The sequence below is a fragment of the Sus scrofa genome, chromosome 9 (assembly GCF_000003025.6).
Source record: "Sus scrofa isolate TJ Tabasco breed Duroc chromosome 9, Sscrofa11.1, whole genome shotgun sequence".
NCBI classification, from domain to species: domain Eukaryota; kingdom Metazoa; phylum Chordata; class Mammalia; order Artiodactyla; family Suidae; genus Sus; species Sus scrofa.
Genome location: NC_010451.4, coordinates 86,776,811 through 86,793,500, shown reverse-complemented (window position 1 = coordinate 86,793,500; position 16,690 = coordinate 86,776,811). Strand labels below are relative to the sequence as shown.

General features: G+C 37.8%; 1 long non-coding RNA gene across 4 annotated transcripts in view; it reads left to right on the top strand.

Annotated features, from left to right (window-relative positions):
* LOC110255481 overlaps positions 1–16,690 on the top strand; it is a 324,773-nt gene that overhangs the window by 83,833 nt on the left and 224,250 nt on the right. For 2 of the 4 annotated variants that reach the window (XR_002335847.1, XR_002335846.1), the window contains exons 1-2: positions 2,479–2,583; positions 8,027–8,136. This is a non-coding gene — a long non-coding RNA (uncharacterized LOC110255481). Of the gene's footprint in view, positions 1–2,478; positions 2,584–8,026; positions 8,137–16,690 lie in introns of those variants that run through there. The other 2 variants (XR_002335849.1, XR_002335848.1) reach the window with 1 other exon arrangement.

Here is a 16,690-nt window from a genome sequence, read left to right as displayed (position 1 = left end):
TAAGTGAAGGTAAATGTAGACAGCAAAGAAATTTTTGAGTTTCTGAAAAAAGCTTATTTTTCTGCTGTTATAGTTACTTATAGATCCATGTGGAAGCAAGGAGTAATTTCCATGGGAAGATTATTTTTTAACATTGATTCCCCAAATAGTAGCTCCAAACTTAGGTGTGAAGATCCAATTTCTGGCTCTAAAGAATCATTTATCTGTACAGGAGCAAGACATAATTTTTTTTTTTTTCCTCCAAGAGTCATCATTTTGAAGATGACTCTAGAACCCTGAAATAAATAGATTGACAAGCCCTTTGGATTCTGATACACTTGCCCGAATGAATATGTTAACATATATTTAAGAATTTGTCTTTTTGAGAGAAAATTATATCCAGACACATGGCAAAATATTCAAATACTATGATATACAATAAAATGTAAGCATATTTTCCCACCAACCCTCGCTTATCCCTAATCTCCCAGTCTCATTTTGGCCCCTCTCCCACTCTGTAGACAACTGCTATTATTGTTGTCTTGGGAGTTAATTTAAATCAGAGCATGTTTTTGGCCACCTGACTGGAAGTTCTTCCCAAAGTCACTCTCCCTATTAGAACACATCATTTTCTTTTCTTCTTTCTCTGTCTGTCTGTCTTTTTAGTGGCATATGGAAGTTCACAGGCCAGGAGGCATATTGGAGCTGCAGCTGCCAGCCTACGCCACAGCTCAGCAGATCTGAGCTGTATCTGCAACTTATAACACGGCTCATGGCAATTCTGGATCTTTAACTTACTGAGTGAGGCCAGGGATTGAACCCACATCCTCATGGATGCTAGTTGGATTCTTATCCCACTGAGCTACAACAGGAACTCCTGCTTTATTTTTCATTAAGGCACTTATCATTCCCTGAAATTTTCCTGCTTATTTTGAGCATCTGTTTATAATTCGTCCTCTCCCACTCCTCATCTAGGACATGAATTCCATGAGAGCAAGTGCTTCCTCTGCTTGCTCAGTGTTGCATCTTCTTCTCTTTGAAAGGTGCTTGAAAAAGAATAGGTACCCATTAAGTGTTTGCTGAATGTTAAATCATTTTGTGTTATTGAGGTACAACTGATATACAATTATATCCACCAACCTAAGGGTACACTTTGAGTTTTGACAGTATAGTCACCTAAATACTACCATGATTTGTGATATGCAATATTTCTATCACCCTTAGAACTCTCCGTACTTCTTTGCAATCAATTCTCCTGGCAACCATTCACCTGGTTTTTATCACTGTAGTTTTGCCTTGTGTAAATTTTACCTCAATGGAATTGTATAGTATGCAGTCCTTTGAGTTTGGTTTCTTTCACTTAGCGTGGATGCTTTTAAGATTCATCCACATTGGTGCATATATGAGTGGTTCATTGTATTTATTTTGAGTAAGTATCTGTTCATGGATATACCACATTTTGGTAGATATTTGATAGATGTCTGGGTTGATTCTAATGTGAATTATGGATGGTTTACCCTAGCTACAAGATCATCACTTAGTCTGTCTGTTTCATGGATTTTGGCAGAAGATATGAGATTTCTGGGTTACAGACCAAGGACCATTTATTACAATTGCAATAGCACAGCCAGGGTCTCAGCATTTGTGCCGGTTTCCTGAGCCATCCATTCCCATGTATTGACATGAACTTTAGGTGATGGTTGTTTTATAGGAGTGGAATACTGAGCTTAGGGAACTTGAATCTTTTATAATGGACAGTAAACCTTCCTGATCTTTGACCCAGGAAGCTTTGTTTTTATTATACTGTACAGCAAAATAAACCTGCCTTTTCCGTAGAGGGAGAGACTATATTTTCCAAGGCTCTTTGATCTATGTGGGTCCTTGAAAAGATAGTTGTAAATAAAGGTAGTTATTACATCTATTTGCCAGACACACAGAAATGCAGAAGGCTCATGGAAAATTAATGCTCAATGATCCAGTTTTGGCTACTGTCGATAAAGCTGCTATAAACATTATCATATACACTTTGTGTGGATGTATGCTTTCATTTATCTTGGGTAAATACCTAAGTGTGGAATTTCTGGTTTAAATGGTACAAGTATGTTAGATTTTATAAGAAAATGCCAAATTGTTTTCCAAAGTGGCAATATCATTTTGCATTGCTCCCCAGAGTGTTTGAGATTTCCATTTTCTCCACTTTCTCACCAGGACTTGGAATTTAAAAATTTTAGCTATTGTTGAGGGTGGGTGGGGTATTGCATTATAGTTTTAATGTACATTTCTCTAATGACTAATAATGCTGAATTTTTTTCACATGCTTTTCTCATCCCTCTCTTTTGGGTAAAGTGAAACTATTTCATTAAAACTGTGGATTGTTTGTCTTACTATTGAAGTTTGAGAGGTCTTTGTACATTTGGTATACTGTTCTTTTTTTTTTTTTTTTTTTTTTGGCCATAACCTCAGCATGAGGAAGTTCCTGAACCAGGGATCTAACCTGTGCCACAGCAGTGACCTGAACCACTGCAGTGATAACACTGAACCCTTAACCTGCTGAGCCACAAGAGAACTCCCTGGACACTGTTCTTTGTTGGATATTGTTGGGAGGTAATTCTCTATGGATCTTTCATGTTTCTGCAGATTTTGTGAGTAGAGATACTAACAGCTATTATTTCAGACTATCATTTTTTTATTACATTTTAAAAATTGGGGTATAGTTAATTTACAATGTTATGTTAGTTTCAAGTATAAAATGATTCAGTTATACATATATGTGGACATACTTTTTCAGATTCTTTTCCATTATAAGTTATTACAAGATATTGAGTATAATTTCTTGTGCTGTAAAGTAGGTCCTTGTTGTTTTATCTAAATTTATATATAGTATTGTGTATATCTTAATCCCAAACTCCTAATTTATCTTTCCTCCCCCCAACTCCTGTCCACTATCCCTTTCGGTAACCATAAGTTTGTTTTCTATGTCTGTGAGTATATTTCAGTTTTGTAAATAAATTCATTTGTATCTTTTTTTTTTTTTAGATCCTACAAATAAGTGATAATATACTTTTGCCAGACTATCTTTTCAAAGGTGTTTTGTATAGACAAAAATCCTTAGACAATTCAGATAATGTCTCCCTTTGGGAAAGGAAAATTTTGTTTGCTGTCTAGGACAATGAAATTTATATCTCCCAGGTTTGCTTGCAGCTCTTTAAAAAATGTGCATTCCTAAGCTTGGTGTTACTGAGTTGTGATGCAGATCTACTATGTGTGCAGCATCCATTAGGGGCCTTGCTTTGCATCACCCTGGCAGGGCCTGCCCTGCTGGGAGTACTGAAGTCCCTTCATCTGTGACCCAGAAGTCACATCTTTTAATGGAATCCATGAAACTGTGACAGTCCAACAGTGCTAACAGTATAAAATCTCAGACCTTTCATAGCTCTTGACAAATAGGTGTCTTCAAAATTTTTTCTCACTCCACGGCTTGCTTTGTCATTTTCTTTATATAAGTGGCTTTTAATTTAATTTTGTATTTATGTATGACTGGATCACTTTGCTGTATAACATTAATTGTTCCTGTCATGGCTCAGCAGAAATGAATCTGACTAGCATCCATGAGGATGCAGGTTTAATTCCTGGCTTTGGTCAGTGGGTTAAGGATCCAGTGTTGCTGTGACCTGAGGTGTAGGTCGCAGATGCGGCTTGGATCCCGAGTTGCTGTGGCTGTAGTGTTGGCCAGCACCCACAGCTCTGATTTGACCCTTACCCTGGGAACCTCCATATGCTGTGAGTATAGCCCTAAAAAGACAAAAAAAAAAAAAAAAAAGCCCCTTAAATTTTGACAAAATCTAATTCATTTTTTTAAAGTATAATTCTTGACTCTTGTACCCTATAACAAATTTTGCCCAACTCAAGGGCAGAAGAATTTTTTCCTCTGTTTTGTTGTAAAAGCTCTATAACTTTAGGTTTTACATTTAGACTCATGAGTCATTTTGAGTTAATTTTTATGCATAGGATGAGTTTTATTATTATTTTTACGTAGGGGTAATTAGTTGTTCCTCATGGTTGCTAGTTAGATTTGTTTCTGCTAAGTTACTTGGGGAACTTTGATCTTTCCTTTTATAGGCTCTTGAATTGATGAATTACACTGACTTTTGAATGTTAAAGCAGGTTTGTGTTTGGTTGGTTTCTGGAGTAAAACCAATATGGCTCTGGTGTTTTATTCTTAGCATATGTAACTGGATTAAATTTGTTAAAAATTTTTCAAAGAATTTTGTGGTATGTTTATGAGAAATATTGGTCTTTTTTTTGGTTTTGTTTTCTTTTTCAGCTGTATGCACAGCATATGGGATTTCTCTGGCCAGGGATTGAATCCAAGCTGCGGTTGCAACCCATGCCACAGCTGTGGCAATGCTTAATCTTTAATCCCTGGTGACTGGCTGGGAATTTAACCTGTGCCTCCTCAGAGACAATGGTGGATCCACCTGGTGCACCACAGTGGGAACTCAGTTTTTCATTTTTAAAAAATTGGATATCTTTATCTGGTTTTGGTGTTAGGGTAGTGACATCCTCAGAATGAGTAGGGAATTTCATTCCCCCCCACCTTTATTTTCTAGAAGAGTTTGTGTATACATGGCATTATTTCCTAAGTGTGAGAATTCACAGTGAAGCTACATGGGTCCGGAATTTTCTTTTGCAGGAAATTTTGAAACTGTAAATTAATTTTCTTTAATAAATGTAGGGCTATTATCTTTTTCTTTCTGGTGAGCTGTGGTAGATCATGCTTTTCAAGGAATTTAACCATTTCATCAAAGTTGTCAAAATTATTGGCAAAGAGTTGTTCATCATTTTTCCCAGTTATCGTTTTAATATCTATAAGTTATGTAGTGATATCCGCACTCACTTCTGGTTTGGTAATTTGTTTTCCTTCTCTCTCTTCTTCTCTCCCTCATTCCTTCCCTCCTTTCCTCTGTCTCTGATTATTTCTAGTGTTCTTCATTCTTAAGTGTTTAAAAAATTTTTTCTCTGAAATCATTTTCCTTCTTCCCCAAGACTATTTCTTTTTCTTTTCTTTCTTTCTTGCTTCCTTCCTTTTTCTTTTTCTTTTTTTTCCGGTCTTTTTGCCTTTTCTAGGGCCGCTCCTGCGGCATATGGAGGTTCCCAGGCTAGGGGTCTAATTGGAGCTATAGCTGTCGGCTTATGCCAGAGCCACAGCATGTGGGATCCGAGCCGCGTCTGCAACCTACACCACAGCTCACGGCAACGCCGGATCGTTAACCCACTGAGCAAGGCTAGGGATCAAACCCTCAACCTCTTGGTTCCTAGTCGGATTCGTTAACCACTGTGCCACGACGGGAACTCCCCCAAGATTATTTCTAATTTCTCTTTTGTTTCAGTTCATGCCTGCTGGCAATTGATTACCTCTGGTTTTATATATCTGCAAAAGCCTTTATTGCACCTTTATTTTTTGAAAATATTTTTGTTGAGTGTAGAAATCTAGGTTATGTTTATTTTTATGCTTTTCATTTTCTTCTGGTTTACAGTGTTTCTGACTAAAATTTCATGTCATTGTTATTTTTGTTCCTTAATATGTAATGTGTTTTTTCCCTCCTGGTTAAAGTATTTAAAAATTATTGATTTTGGGGGATTTGATTATGATGTGACTTTGTGTAGTTTTCTCTGTTTTTCTTCAGCTTTTGACCATTGAGATTATTGATTTGTGGTTTTCTTTCATCAATAATTAAAAAAATTTTATCAAATAATTCGTTTCATCTTAATTTCCTTTTACTTTTCTATTTAATGCATAGGGAAGTTACATGAGACTATATTGCAATTGTAGTAACTCTGACATTTTATGAGAAAACGTTGTGAGAAAATTTTTTTCAATTGAAAAACTCTCCTTGGAGTTCCCGTCGTGGCGCAGTGGTTAACAAATCCGACTAGGAACCATGAGGTTGCAGGTTCGATCCCTGCCCTTGCTCGGGTTAACGATCCGGCGTTGCCGTGAACTGTGGTGTAGGTTGCAGACGCGGCTCGGATCCCACATGCTGTGGCTCTGGCATAGGCTGGTGGCTACAGCTCCGATTGGACCCCTAGCCTGGGAACCTCCATATGGCGCGGAAGCAGCCCAAGAAACAGCAAAAAGACAAAAAAAAAAAAAAAAAAAAACCACCTCTCCTTTTTACCTTTTTGTGACATTTAATGATAAAGTAAGTTGAATAATACTGATTATCTCCTACTCCTACTCCTTTCTCAACATAGGACACGCTAGACAGTTGCTTTTATAAGTTATCTATTTGGTTTTTCTATTTTTCCTATTAATTGGTTAATAGGTTACTGATTGATTCTATAAAGGATTTGCTGCAAATGCAATATATAAATGAATGAACTGTTATATGCCATAGTCTTATTGTGGCATTTTAAGGTTTAGGAACAGAGTGGACCCATTAGACTGAGATTCTGACTGCTCTCTTTTGAATAGTATTACAGTATTACAGACATATTGAAACCATAGCATAGTTTTCTAGATCTTTAAGATTTTTTTTTTTTTTTTTTTGTCTTTTTGCCATTTCTTGGGCCACTCCCGCAGCATATGGAGGTTCCCAGGCTAGGGGTCGAATCAGAGCTGCAGCTACCTGCCTACGCCAGAGCCACAGCAACACAGGATCCGAGTCGCGTCTGCAACATACACCACAGCTCACAGAAACACCGAATCCTTAACCCATTGAGCAAGGCCAGGGATCGAACCTGCAACCTCATGGTTCCTGGTCGGATTTGTTAACCACTGAGCCATGACGAGAACTTCCTATCTTAAGGAAATTTATAGTTTTACTCTTTGCTCTGTTTGTATTTCTCAGACTGTCACATGGTTGAATGATTGCTGATATTTTTTAAAAAGCCATTTATGCTAATAACTGTCATCAGGTTAAACCTGTTATGTTTCCCCAAATAAACTAGTTCTGTGACTGATACTGTCAGTTTATGTAGCAAGAGGGTTACCTGTTCTATCCAAATTGGTAACTGGGTATCTCTGGAGTGTTTGAAATGGAAACAGATATTTTAAAAACATTGATATGACCAGTACTTTAAAATGTGTTGGTAATTTCCTCAGCATCTTATAAGATAAACAGGAAGAAATTGCTTTTATGTAAATTTAGTAACTAAGGCATTTAGAATTGAAGTAGTTTTCCAGGTCTGTATAAAGAGTGAGAATTAGAATAGCTTTTGGGTTTTACAGGCACATTTATTCTAATTGTGGTGTTTGATGAGTCATATGGGTGAAAAGCTCTAGTCAAGAGATCTTTATTCTCAACTCTGCTATTTCTGTGGGTATCCCTGTTTTGGTTCATTTGAAACCAAGATTGCCTTTAAGTCCTTAATTTGGACACAATTAGTAAAAGTGGTCAGTTTATTCTTTTAAAAAAATGCAATGTCATTGGGATAGTCATGGGAATTAAAGTATGTTAGAAGCATCTCCTGCGCACCGAGAAACCCTGTTGCTCATATTAATCACTTTTTCAAACACTCAAAATTATGTTTCAGAGGAAAGCAAGTTATTTAGTGAAGTCGTGTATGTATTTTATGTAAAATATATACATATATATCTGAGGGAGAGGAAGGGAAAGGGAGAGAGGGATGGAAAGACGGAGATGGAGAGGGGAAACTGTTTATATGGACATGAGGATTGCAGTGGTTTGAGGTAGTAGAAATAGTTTTTAATGTCAGGAATTTGGCAGGAAAATGAGGGCAACCATGAAGCTGGGTTTGAAATGGCTTTTTTTAAAGGATTGTTTTTTTGTTATGAAAGATTGTTTCTCATTCATAGATGCAGTGTTACCATCTTAAGAATTTTATAGGGAAAAGATATTCTTCATAACCTCACATATGGAAATTACAGTTTTCTTCTCAGGAATGAATTTTTGTCATATAATAAAAAAAATCTGAAGTAATTATTTGTTGGCCCTGATTCAGCTCCTTGGTGACTCCATCAATGATCCAGGATCTTTTTATCTTTTGGCTCCATTGTTCTTATTTTATTGTCTTTTCTCTTTAGGATTGCTACCTTATGGTCACCAGAAGCTTCAGTCAACTATGGAATGCCTTATGCAAATGAGAAAGCTGAAGAAAGGGGCCATCGCTTTTGTGTCTGTTCCCTTTTAGCAGGTACACAAAGATGCTGAGTTTCTACCAGCAGACTTCCCTGAATATTTCATGGCCAGGACTGGATCATGTGGCTATACTTAGCTGCAAGGGAGGCTCAGAAACCAAGGAATGTTTGAACCAATTTGTGATTGACTTTCATGACTTGGTGCAAACATAATATATCACCTGAGTCTTGGCACATTACTATCCTAAGGAATAAAGTATCAGGTGTTGGGGGGGAGAGTAAATCTTAGGTAGCAATCAATAGTGTCTGTCACATAAAACATATTTTCATCCTTCATTACTCTAACTTAGCAATGCTCTTGTAGATAACAAAGCAGTCCATGTATTCACTAAAAGAAACTTACTTTGTACTCTAAAATTCTTTATTCTGGAGTTCCCATCATGGCTCAGTGATAATGAACCTGACTAGTATCCATGAGGTTGCAGGTTTGATCTCTGACCTCGCTTAGTGGGTTAAGGATCTGGTGTTGCCATGAACTGTAGTGTAGGTCACAAATGCACCTCGGATTTGGCATTGCTGTGGCTGTGGTATAGGCTGGCAGCTGTAGCTCTGATTTGACACCTAGCCTGGGAACTTCCATATGCCACAGGTGCAGCCCTAAAAAGGCAAAGAACAAAACAAAACAAGACAAAGAACTTTATTCTACAAATGCCAAACTACCTCTGCAAAATATCTGTATTTATTAACTCTACCTCTTTTTCTTTTGTGGAGGAAAACTCAATTAATTTGGTGAAGATTTGATTACAGATCCAGAATAGGAAAAAAATGTAACCGACCCCTCAAAATGTGTAATTATAAATGATCATAACTTTTATGAAAGCGAGATATTCCTAAATTTAATGTTTATAGTAGTTGCACAGGAAATGCTGGTGCTCTTGCTTGATTGTAGAGTCTTTGACAGTAAGCAGATACCAAACTTTGTGTTATGTCTATTACATCATTTAATCATCAGGATATTGAAGTAAACATTTGAAAATAAATTTAACAAATGTATAGTAAACATCCACTTTGTTTCAGGAGCTTTGATAGCACAATGGAGACAGAAGATACAAATTAAAATCTTCCTTCAGCCTCACAATGAATGACATAATTTTCTCAGCAACACAAGATAGTAAATATTCAATAATCTAGAGGTCTTTGTTACCGAGACCACCTTCTTGGAAGTGTTGAAGTATGAGGTTATAAGTATAGGGCTAGGTCGTCAAACCCCTAGCCCTGTACTTATTTATTAAACAAAATAAATAAATTAAAAAAAATCATACCAAAACCACTGTTTTTTCAATTTGGGGTATAGAGTTAGAACAGATATTTGGTGATAGTATTTTCCCACTTTCCAGCCAATTGTCTGGATGCCATTTTTGTCACATAGGCAAAATAAATAATACTATTACATTTACAAGATATTTTCATATATAAGTTACATACAGTGTTCATTCTAGAGACATATCAATCAGAAAGTGATTGACGGCATTTATTTTGAAATGATTTAGACATTTAATTTTGAAATATGATGACCCGGGCTGCTTGCTAAAGCACACGTCTGAAAGGGGTTCTGATCTCCACTTTAGAGATGTGGAAACAGAGTCTCAGGGGTCAGCAACTTGCCCAAGTTCTCACAAGTTACACAGCCATGATAGTAGTTCTGGCAATCCTAATGTTCGGGGTATAAAATCTTTGAGATTTTGTATGTGTGTATGTGCTTTAAAAAATTGTACATCATGCTCAACCCCCCTGCCTAGAGCATCTTACTTTTCTAGAATGACTTATTTGAATCCCAAACTGATCATCTACCAGGCAGGGGGCTTTGCTTAACTCCTCTGAGACTTTCATTCTTCTCTAAAATGAGTATAACATTACCTATGGCTTACCATGGCTGCAGGAAATAAAGTGAGAAAACTTATGTAAAGCACTAGAACAAGTTCAATTATTCAAATGGGAGTTATTCAATAAATGTAATTTATCTTCTCTTTTCCTTCTTTTTCCCTCTATCAAAATATATTTCCAGGAAGAAACTGATGCCAGTCATTTATGCATAAGTGAGACTGTCATTTTTTTCATTTCTGAATAGAATAGTCTGTAGAAGTAGACTTCTGATAATAGTAATAATAATAGAGTTATGCTTACTGTGTACTTTACTATGAAACTTACTGGTTAGGTGGCTGATGCTCTTTATAGAAATGTAATATCAGAGAATTCACTCCATGAAGGCAGTTTTCTACCTTGCATGCAAGGAAGACCTACCCTAGTCACACTCAGTGATGTGCTTGTGTGCAGGCAGTGTTAATAGCCATCTCAGGGCGACCTATGTTCAGAGTGCTGTCCCAGTGGATTCAGGGTGAGAGTAATCATGAAAGTCAGGAAAGACAAAATGCAGGTTCTGGGAAATAAATTAGGCTGGACTTCTATGTAAATTGTTACAAAGAAGCAACAATAATTAGGAGAATGGAAAATATGACCGTCAGCCTTTTGGTGCCCTGGTAGGTATACAACAACATAGCCTACTCCAGGCTGGAGGATGTGAGAAAATCTGAGAGAGGCTTGAACTGTCTTTTGAAATATTTCTCAGAATTCCTTTTGTGGCTCAGCAGTAATGAAATTGGCTGGTATCCACAAGGACTTGGGTTCAATCCCTGGTCTTCCTCAGTGGGTTAAGGAGCCTGAGTTGCTGTGGCTGTGGTCTAGACTGGCAGCTATAGCTCTGATTTGACCCATAGCCTGGGAACTTCCATATCCTGTAGGTTGGCCCTAAAAAGGCAAAAAAAAAAAAAAAAAAAAAAAGGAAAACATTTCTCAAAGACACTCCTGCCGGGGCCCTTGTCAGAAGTGCCTTATGTCTATTATTCTGGAGACATGAAACCCTTTATTTAAGGATCTGCAGAGAGAAGGAAGGACTCTGTTCTCTCCTCTTCTGGAGGGCACACTTCATTTACAAAAGGAGATTTAGACTACAGAATCACATACAACTTGGCATAGGAAACTGAAAGCAAATATTTGTTCTACAAAGATGGCTTAGCAGTGTTAAGGTAGTGAGACTCACCTTATTCAGCCTTAAAAGAAGTTTATTGAGTTGTTGATGGAATGACATTATCTGTGATTAACAAATGTTAAGAAATACCTGTCAGATTTCTGGTAAATATTTAACAGCACGTATGGATCAGACAAAAGAAATAGAGTAAAATCTACCCCTCCCCCTAAAAAAAGTGATCTTTTTCTTTTGGTTCAAAGTCAGTTTTAAGATGTTATTCAAAATAGGCTATTTTGTTCTAAGGAATTGGCCTCTTTGTTACTGTATATCCTTTAAGTTTCTGGGTCAGCACTATGGCAAAAGTGACAGCCTCTAAGGATGCTCAAGGTAAGTTTGCAGCCTTTTGTTGATTCACATAAGGAAATATAATACTCAGTTTTTTTTATTGAGAATACTCTAAATAATGCCTTAATCCTGATTTTGACCACGGAAAATAAAAGTCTTTTTGCTTCTTTGCTTTTCTCTTTCTATGGTCTTTGTGTGTGTGGGTGGTGTGTAGGGGTGTGTGTGTGTGAATGAATGTATTTTAAAAGGATATATCTGCCACGTACTGAGATCCTGAACACCTAGACAAAGTTTTCCTGACCACAGGACTATGTTGTGTTGAAACTTCTTTTGGTGCTGGTTCTACCTGATTAGTTTCAGCTCTTTTATAGCCTGGGGGTTGTGATAGTTGATGTCACAGGAATTGAGAATATTGGCATTTGACTTCAAAGAAGAGATCAAAGAGCATATCTAGAGGAGTTCCAAGTGTGTTCTGTAACTGCCAGTAAAGACTGTCAAACATTCATGATGCATTAACTCTGTCTACACCACATAAAATGGAGATTTGCCCTTGTTTAGTCATTCATCTGTTATCTACCTACACTGATAGAACAATCAATTAGAATGATTAGCTAATTGACAGATCGCCACTCTGCCTTTTGTTTTATAGGCAGTCCTAGTAAAAAAAAATTTTCCAAATGCATGGTTCTATCCTTGTGCACAATTCTTGGGATGACTTGGAGCCAGTCTAAACATTGCCTAGGAATTGTTTATCATGGCTGATTTAATAGTCCTCCTGTATACTATTAATTTCTGTTTAGGAATCTCCAACAAAGCAAACATTTACACAAAAAGGGTGATTCCCTTCTATCTGTAGGGATGGGTCATGCCCGTTGCACCAAAATAGAAATGACTGTGTCCAGGTCCTCAAGACTTGAGTAACATTTCATGACTGTGCAAATTGAGCCAAGAGGAAGGAAGATGTGAGGTCTCTGTGGCTATGCAGTTTATACTTATCCCCCAACCCCGTTTACCAGCTATTAGTAGAAAGATATATTTGGTGGATTTAAAAACATAGAGATTAGGGCAAGGCAAAGGAAGAGGAAGAATGTTGGAATAAAGGAAAGTTTCCTAGAATTGCCAAGTGTTCACTCCCCAGAAGTCCTTCTCCGTTGCTTCTTGCTCATGGAAATCTTTTCACTTACCTTGTCAAGGCCTTGACGATATCTGGGAGGTATTAAGCAATCTAGAAAGTTTATTCCTCAACTTTGATTCATATTCACTGATAAAAGAGCAGATAAGTAAAAGCTATTTTCCTTCTCTCCCCAAAGTTCAGGATGTGTAATGCCTAATGGCTCATTCCCTACTTAGAGCAAACACATTCGTCAAATTTGATGCACTGACTCATTAATCACATACGAGGGACAAATGTGTTCTGTTAGGAAAAGTTAAGACTTCCTTTTGGCACATAATTTAGCTATCTGAATTGGATAAGCAACATCTTTTGAAAGTTCAAATGCTGAATTTGGAAAGTAAATTGAAAGATATAGGCAATAAGTGATCTCTTTATCGCTCATGGTTATCACTGGATTCAGGACAAGAAGGCTTGTGCATTTGGAGCTTCTCTCTGAAATAAATGCCTTCCCTTAGGGCTTCTCACCCAATGAATTTAAAATTGAGTTTGAGGTAAGTTATGGTGGCTCTGGTTGTTTCAATGAAGCGAAGGACAAGAATCTGCCTCACAGGGACTCCTGGTCCAGTGTGAGGAGTGTCCTTGCTGCATGGAATTGAACTTGAACTTTTAACACTTCAGAGACCGTACAGTCTAACCATTGGAACTAAAGCATAAGAGCTGGGATGAATGTACTGCATATGATCTGTAATCATGTTACGTGTAACTGTGAGTCAGTAATGCTAAAAATACTGTTTTATAACTAAAATATTTGAGATCTGAAGAAAGAACAGACTAATAGCTGAATCATTCCACTAAAGGAAAGCTCCAAAGAAGTTACCCCATCAAGACAACAGACAAGAAAAATAAAACATCTGGTACTTTTCAACTAATAATGAAATAAATCTAAAATCTTCTTCCTGTCTGAAATCCAGAGAATCCTTTAACTCGTGAGGACATTATATTAATCTACTTAATTTTTTTGTGGAAATTTTAGATTTTAGCTGTTGTTATAGATATCTTTTGATATCTTCATAAAAGTCTTCCAAACAGAGCTCTTTCTAATTCTTTTTATTATTTTTATTAAAGTGTAATTGATTTACAATGTTGTGCCAATTTCTACAGTACAGTAAAGTGACCCAGTCTCATTTACACACACACACACACACAGACACAAACACACATATATACATACATATTCTTTTTCTCATATTATCTTCCATCATGGTCTATCCCAAGAAACTGTATATATAGTTCTCTGCGCTATACATCAGGACCTCGTTGCTTATAAATGTCAAAGCCACACCCAGCATTCTCCTGCCTTCTTAGAGGTGCTTAGTTCTTGCTTACCCCTCACTTTTCCTACAGGATGTGGCTGACATTTGAAGGCTGAAGCCCAAGGAAACTAGACCTTGGTTAGGAGCAGCTAAACTATGTGAGCTAATCTGTATGGTACCAGTCCATACTTGCCAGGGATGTGAAACAAGGACTTAAGGATTGCGGTAATATGTTTGGTGAAGCCTATTGAATCTGCAAATCATTTAATAATGTGTTGTGTCTTTTTTTTTTTTTAATGTGAACCTCTACTATATGACAAAAAAAATTCTATGCTATCTCTTAGAGGTCTTGGCCACACACATTATAATATATCCTATCTTTCCTCCATAACCTGTGCTATCAATAGCATGGTCTGATGGAAAGAAGGACTTTTTTGTTTTTCATTTTTTAAATTTTTATTGTAGTTGATTTACAGTGTTGCATCAGTTTCTGCTGTACAGCAAAGTGATTCAGTTATACACATACACATATTCATGCTTTTTCAGATTCTTTTCCCATATAGGTGATTACAGAACACTGAGTAGAGTTCTTGTGCTATACAGCAGGTCCCTGCTGACCATCCATTCCATATACCACAGTGTGCACATGCCAGTGCCAAACCCCTAATCCAGCCTGCCACCTTTCCTCTTTGGTAACTACACCTTTGTTTTTGAGGTTTTTTTAAATCTTATTTTTAAAAATCTTTTTAGGGCCATACTTGTGGCATGTGGAGGTTCCCAGGCCAGGGGTTGAATGGGAGCTATAGCAGCTGGCCTACACCAGAGCCACAGCAATGCAGGATCTAGGCTGCATCTGTGACCTATACCACAGCTCACAGCACTGCCAGATCCTTAACCCACTGAGAGAGGCCAGGTATCAAACCCAAGTCCTCCTGGATATAAGTCGGGTTCATTAACCCCTGCGCCACAATGGGAACTCCCCTTTGTTTTTGACTTTCTAATGAGAGTTCCAAGTTCACATCTGAGCACTGGCCCTCACTTGTGTGACCGTCCACTCTTTATTTTTTCCCCACTCTCACATTACTGACTTAGGAGAATAAAAGAACACCTATGTTTAAAATAGGCAAGCTTAGTACATTTTCTTTTAGAGTTCTCATTTTATGCTTAAGGGAAAGTATTAAGGGAAATGGAGCAGTAAAAGAAACGAAAGAAATAGGGATAAGTTTAGAAAGTATTATTTATGAGAAAAAAGTAAAAGACTAGATGTGACACAGGTGGCTTATGAACTCTAAGGAGAAGATGGGTTACTTGGGAAAGGATTTTAAAGGCCTTCTGCTAAATGTTTCAATTGTATTCCAAAACTGGGCTCTGGCCTTGCCCACCAGCTTGTATGGTTGGTTTGATAGTAAGTGGGCCATTCTTGTTTCTTTTGCCAGAACCATCCATCACAGGGCAGAGCCCATCCTTTGTGGATCAGGTGGAGTAGGCCTGTATTCTTGGTGGAAGGAAAGGTAATTTGTGTAGAATCATTGTCCTGCTCTGGAGCTTCTTCTTCTTTTTTTTTTTTTTGTCTTTTGTCTCTTGTCCTTTTAGGGCTGCACCAGTGGCACGTGGATGTTTCCAGGTTAGGGATCTAATCAGAGCTATTGCTGCCGGCCTACGCCAGAGCCACAGCAACACCAGATCTGAGCCATGTCTGCGACCTACACCACAGCTCACGGCAACGCTGGATCCTTAACCTACTGAGAGATGCCAGGGATCGAAACTGCAATCTCATGGTTCCTAGTCGGATTCATCTCCACAGCGCCATGACGGGAACTTCAGAGTTAGGAGCTTTTTATCCTGTGAGACCTGACTCAGTCATTATGCTGCAAGCTACTCCTTTTTCTTTTCAAAAGCAAAGGCCTTTGCTTTCTGCCAAGACTGCATAAGTGTATGTAAAACTGAGAGAAGCAGCTAGATGGGCAAGTTCCTGCAAGAGGAAGAGATCACTAAATTTATATATTTTTTTCTGTTAATTTTTTCCTTTCCAATTTTTGTCTCTCTTCATTGCTGTAATGCTTCTTGATTTATTTGGAAAATGACCAGAGTCTACTCAGCTGTCACAGAGTTAGCACTGACCTGACCAGAAATTCATCCAAGGGCAAACAACAAGCCATGTATCAAGTCAGGGCTGTCAGCTAAAGCAGAATAATCATGGAAGTTCCTGGGCTCCTTGGAAGTGGGGAGGGCACAGAATTTTGGAGGTTAGAGAATCATTATGTCTTCTGATTCATAAATTGGTTAAGTTATAATCCCAGTCAGAATCTTTTTCTGCTCTACTGCTTCATACACCCATTTGGGGTGGGTACTTGGTGCAGCCTGCAGCTGGAAGGTTATATATCTACAGGTACACTTTGCCCCTGATCAAAAAAAACACTAAAACTGCTTCAATTGGCAGTGCAGAGGGAAGTGGAGACTCTGGGATAGGAGACAGTCTGAATGAAGAGAAGGAACACATCAAGTGTGTAGTCTGCAAAGAGGAAATCGAAAGTTGATTATATTCAGATGGTCCATGGAATGTTGATTAATTCCAAGAGGCATAGCAGGCAGTTGCCAGAGCACTGTCCTTCAGTGTGAGAGCCGTGCTAAGAACTCCTTCACAGCTGTGGCTGCTGAGCTTAGATGGAAGCATGTATGTAGTTCATCTGGAAGAACATCAAGGAAGGCAGAGTGCATAGGCAAAGATACAGTTAGGTGGGTAGACCACTGGATGGAGAATGCAGAAATTCTCTTCTTAATGCTTTTTTTTTTAAACTATTATTGTTTTTTTA